The following is a 6000-nucleotide window of genomic DNA, read 5'->3' on the forward strand; positions in this document are numbered from 1 at the left end:
TTCATGTGAATTGCTCAAAAGTTGTTTGGTTAACACACGAGAATTGAATACGTGTCTAAAATCATTGTTAATTAATATTGAAATAGAAAAATAAATGACCGAGATGAGAACATTGTTATGCAGTAATAATAGTCAAGACAAACCTGTAATTTTTTAGCTGAAACCGAAATTAAAAGCTGAATTATTAAGTTGATTGTTTTTTATGTGTTTTTGATAATGAAGAGAAAGTGAATTATTTCAATGTCTTATATAATACTGGTTGGCTAGAACGACAATTATGACTGCTGCCTCGACTTTGCATGTCTTATGTGTCTTATGCATGTATCACGTTTTTTCTATTTTTTGTAATTGTTCTTGTAGACAGTACAATTTGGGTGCATTAATAAGGTTCTCTTCTCCCCCCGTTTGAAGATTGTCTTTGAGAAAAGATCGGCCAATGCTGTTGCGAATGCTCTCGCCAAAGCCGGTTTAGTTGATAGTAGTTCTAATAATGGTTGTATTAATTGGAACGTTGCTCCACCTTTCGTTCTTCGTTTATGTACTAATGACTTTGTAGCGGCTATCGAACCGCTCCCTCCCGACCCGCCCCCTTGATGTATCTGAACTCACTGTACTCTAGTTTGTTTTAATTTAAGCACTGCTTTTCTTCCAAAAAAAAAAAAAATAAGGTTCTGCACCGAGTCCTTTTCTCTTTGTTATCGTTATGTATGAATTAATAAGAGATACTTAGAACGATATTCCTTAGTGTATGATATTTATTGATAATATTGTGTTGATTGATGAGGCGAAAGAGGGGGTTGAGAGAAAGTTGGAATTGTGGAGGCATACTTTAAAAACTCGTGGGTTTACTTTAGGCTAAGTAGGAGTAAGACCGAGTATTTGAGGTGTCAGTTCAGTAATGTGGCTGGGTTGAGATCGACAGAGATGGGGAGCATTATTTTCGATGGAAATGTTATTGAGTCAAATTTCTTTTGATATCAAGGATCTATTATTCAAAAAGATGGGGAGTTAGACGGAGATGTGGCTCACAAAATCAAAGCGGGATGGATAAAACGGAAAAATGTTATATCGTTTTTATGCGATAAAAATATGCCCAAGGATTAAAGGGAAAATTTTATATGCACGACGATTAGGTCTGCCTTACTTTACGGCTCCGAGTGTTGGTCCGTGAAACATTGTCACATTCAAAAGATCGATGAGCGTGGTGGATATGGGTATGTTGAGGTGGATGTGCGGTCATACAACGACTGAGGTGATTAGGGAAAAGGTTATAGTGGAGCTAATAGAGGACTAGATGATGGAAAACCAACTAAGATGGTTTGGCCATGTGAGAAAGAGACATATGGACGCATGTTACGCACCAGTTAGGAGGCTGGAGACCTGGGGAACAGAAAAGGCTGCTAAGGTTAGAGGGAGACCAAAACAGACTTGGCTGAGAGTGATACAACGCGCGATATGAGATTTCTCGAGCTTGACGAGGGATTGGTGACGGATAGGGCACAATGGAGGGCAATAATACATGTGGATTTTTACTATTTGACGTTATTTGAAATATTTAATGTTTTTTATTTAATTTATAAAAATTTATTTGTTCTTTTCATATTTTTTACACCTTTTTAACAACAACTTTCTTATATATAAATATTTGGTTCACTTTTAAGGTATTATGGACCCTTAAGTTTTACTTTGGTTTTTAAATCGTTTTAATCTTTGTGCTCGATTTAAATTCTAAGTGTTTATAAAAGAAATCTGGACTTCGATTTTAAAACCTATAAGTTTACCTGAATTTTGTATTAAGTTTCACTCCCTTTTGTTTTTCAATTTTTCTTTTCAATTTTTTCGCATTTTGAGATGTGTCTTCACCCTTAAACGGTTCTAAAGAATGATTCATGTCAGCCGGTCCCAAATCATTTTGGGATTAAGACCCTGATGTTATTGATCTTGTAAACAGGGCCAACTTTCGGATGAGTGTGGAAAGTTGATTGATTTTCAAACCACTTGGAAAGATTAAAAATAAATACATAAAACATTTTAATAATTATTAAAATGAAAGTATTTGTCGAATATGTTTTTCAACTTCCAAGTATCTTTTTTAAATCGATCAATGAAGTTGAACCAAACTCGTTGAATGGGGTGACAAGTTTGCTGAAAAAAATATGTTTAGAACTTTAGAAGTAGCAAGACTATTAGATGTTGACAATAGCCGAGCTAGGATTACTTATTTGCAGTTAGGGTGCTAAAAGCTTTAGCAAGTACTTAGAAAAAGTTTAAATTGTAACTAAAATTTTTGAAATTTTCATTTTCTGAGCGCTTATATAGTTATATTAGCCTCCTGCAACATAATAAATCATGAGCGGTTTAGCGAAATTACTCCAAATCAGTTAAAAAAAGGGGACAAAAGGTACACATATGAATTGTTGGGTAAGCCAGTCATACACAAAAAATTTGTAAAACACATTTTGATTAACTAATTTTTTATATTTAAATGAATTATAACATTTATGTTAAGAAATCTGTCAACACAAATATGAATAAGACCGTTTTACAGAAAAATAACTAATTTATTCACGCTCGTGTCTCTTTCACGATCAACTTTGACGATAATTTAAGACGGATACACCACAAAACAACGTAGTACAAGATGGGCAGTGACGCCTGTGAGCCTGTGATAATTGTCACTATTTTTCTCCGATTGGTCTTTAAAACATTTTGCACGTTTAATCTACAAGCTTTTACTTCGTACCATTTTGGTAGAGTTTGGTACGTGACATTATATAGATGGATTATGTTATATTAAGGTTTTGTTTAATTATCATCAAGAAACTAAGTTTCAACGACTTGGAAACAAAACTTGAATTGGACAGTTTAATGAGTTGCTCAAAAGTTATTTGGTTGCCACATGATAATTAAATACATGCATGAGTTTGTATTTACGTAGGGGGTTTTGTTAAATCTAATTCTTCTGACCATTCATGGAAAAACAAAAGTAAATCATTTGATTTTGGGTAACCAAATTATTGTAATTTTTATTTTATTTTATTTATTTATTTATTTTTTAAAAAAATTATTGTAATTTGATGGGACATAAAATGGGACAAAGGATCTGCACGGTCTTTCATGTCGTATACATGAAAGGCTACTATGGTGATTGGTGACGCTGTTCATTTACCGTATTTTCTCATATTAAAGAGTAAGAGCATCCACAATGGTAAGCTAGTTGTTACTAGCTTACATTTGCCACATCAACTTTTTAAGCCACAACAATTTCAAGCTACAATTTGCTCCAATGGTTAAGCTAATTTACTAGTAGCTTAATTGAACACACTTAACACACCCTCTATTTTCTATTGGTTACATTCTTCTTGTAGGACCATTTGAGCTACTACTAGCTCAATTTAAGCTAGTTTATGTAGAGTGCTCCAATGGTTAAGCAAGTAGCTTGAAATCTTTTTTATTTGCAAACAAGTCCTTTTAGGTGACCATTGGAGATGCTCTAATACTGTGAAAATGAGAATATTGTAGCCTTAGGAGAAGTTGTACTAAGCATATAATTTTTGCAATTGTACAATTGATCTCTTTTAAGACGGACATATTTATCTTAAGTTTAAAACAAGTTAAATAATATATTGCTTGAATAGATGAGACAAATATTTTGTTAATCTCTCAATATCTTTGCTTCATCTACCGAATAAAAACAGTACAATACAAGTAGACGACATAATTAAACTCTTTAATACAACGACATTACCCCGGTTACATTATTCCTATACACACATATCGAGGAAATGTTACATTACCGTCTAAATAATGTCGTAGCGACTTATTTCTTTTTAAGTGTATACATATATTATTGGAGAAGGACATAGTCCCAAAAAAGCCGATCTTACAAAAATAGTTTTGCAAGACCGTCTTAAACGAGACTAACCATGGTTCGAATTTAAGCCGGATCAATTATGCAGAACGAGACCGAGTTTCATTTCTTCTTCAGTAAACTCACCTCCTCCTCATTTGCAAGATTTATGATATTTTTCCGAGATTTTACTCCAATTATTTTCCAAAAGTGTAATACGAGCACCAGCCTCGAAAGACGACCACATTCCACGAGTTTTCACCTGATCCTCAATATATTTAAATCGCGCTGCCTCAACAACCATTTGAATAGATATTAAAGCAAACTTTGCTATGTTTTTAGCCGTAAAATCTTTCCCTACCGCGGTAATGGCAGTTTGAAGACTACTAACCCCTAGACTTAATTTTTCCCTCGAAACACCGGCCTTCTTTTCTAAATCAGTGTAACTGCGCTGCTTGAAACGGGAAGCTCCGGTCCTAAAATCTCTGCATCCGGAAAAATACTCTTATATTTACCGTGCAATTTTTTGTACTCGTCCGAAAAAAAATTGGCCCGTAATTTATTGTTTTACGAGTCCCGGTCTTGAAAACCGACAAGGTAAGCGTCCGAAGCTCTTAAGGCTAAGGTAATGGTGTTCCGATTAAAGGGTACTATTAAGTTCACCAAAACAAATTTGTCATTATTTGTTTTTTTGGTCGCGGGTATATCGCACACTTTTGGTGTCCCACGGCCGAGTTCTTCGCCTTAGAGAATCTAAAAATTTCGAATATTCTTCAGAATCAGAATCAACGGTCCAGGTCGGGCTTGCAGAAGCTGCTGCCACAATTAATGATATCACCATGTACCATACTGATATGCTAGACACCTTCATCTTGACTGAAAAGGAAATAGATAACTATTGATTAATACGGTCAAAAATGGAAATAAAAACGCCCCAACGTGCATTAACAATTGCAACCCTTGATATAAACAACAAATGTTCGAACTTGTCAACTATTTCCTAGGTACATCCTGATTATTTGTTTACTTTTACATTTGACTTAAATACTAAGGAAAAATTAGTAATTACGGTTAATAGGTAACGAATGAACCAAAATGCAAATAAAAATCGTGAATAGGTAAACAAGTAATTGAGATACTAAAAAATGCAATACGTAAATATATAGATGACCGAGACAAGATAGAATTATTTTATATATGTGAATATGTGATTGATAGTTCTAGACAGAGTTAAGTAACTAGTAAACACAAACCTGAAAACGAATTAAAAGCTGAAAGATTAAGAGATGAAAAGCCTTTTTTTATTTTATATGTGATTGAGAGTTAGTTCTATATGTGTTTTTGTTAATGAAGAGAAAGTGCGTTATTTCAATGCCTTATATAGCAGTATAGCATGTCTTTGGCTACGTTAGTTCTATATGTGGTTGGCTACGTCTTTGGCTCTTTGCATGTCTTATATGTGCCTCGTGTCACTCTTGGGTTGGATGGTTTCAGATGTGACACATTATCTGGTTTGTATGGGTCGGGTCAGTTCAGTCGGGAAAAGTTTAAACCTGAAAACCGGTCAATCGAGTAGGATTCGGGTCAAATCAAATTGGGTCGGATCGATTTCAGGTTTGTTAGACTTCGGGTTATATTAGGCCAGTTTATTTCGGATTTGGGTCGTTTTTGGGTCAACTATTAACAAATTATTTATTGGTAATAATCAGTGTTCAACAATAAACATTTGGGTCGTCATATTATTAGATAGGGTCAAATCGGGCTCTCCGAAAGCTCAGGTCTTGAGTTCAGGTGTAAGGTCAGGTAGAGTCGAGTTATTCAGGTCATCAAGTCATTCGAGTCGAGTCAATATTGTTGGGTATACTTGGGTCATTTCAGAATTTACAGATGTGTCACATTACGGTGTGGATTTTATCAGTAATAATTAAACCTGGCGAACGGGTAGGGCGAGTTTTGATTGGATCAGTTCTGTTGTGTTACATTTTCTTGTTAGTTCGGGCCCGGTAAGGTCATTTCGAATTTCAGGTGTGTTTCAGGTATGTTGGTTGGGTCATTTTCGGATCAAAGGGGGTTGGTTATATAAGGTAACCATTTTAGGTCAATGGTTAAGAGAGAAAAAAATACGTTTTGGATTATTATTATACATATTT

The 6000-nt window shown here is 34.6% G+C and overlaps 1 pseudogene; it reads right to left on the minus strand.

Annotated features, from left to right (window-relative positions):
* Positions 1–3676: 3676 nt before the first annotated feature.
* LOC141606619 (ribosome-inactivating protein lychnin-like) lies at positions 3677–5171 on the minus strand (annotated as a pseudogene).
* Between the last annotated feature and the right edge of the window lie 829 nt (positions 5172–6000).

The sequence above is a fragment of the Silene latifolia genome, chromosome 10 (genome assembly GCF_048544455.1).
Source record: "Silene latifolia isolate original U9 population chromosome 10, ASM4854445v1, whole genome shotgun sequence".
Lineage (NCBI taxonomy): Eukaryota > Viridiplantae > Streptophyta > Magnoliopsida > Caryophyllales > Caryophyllaceae > Silene > Silene latifolia.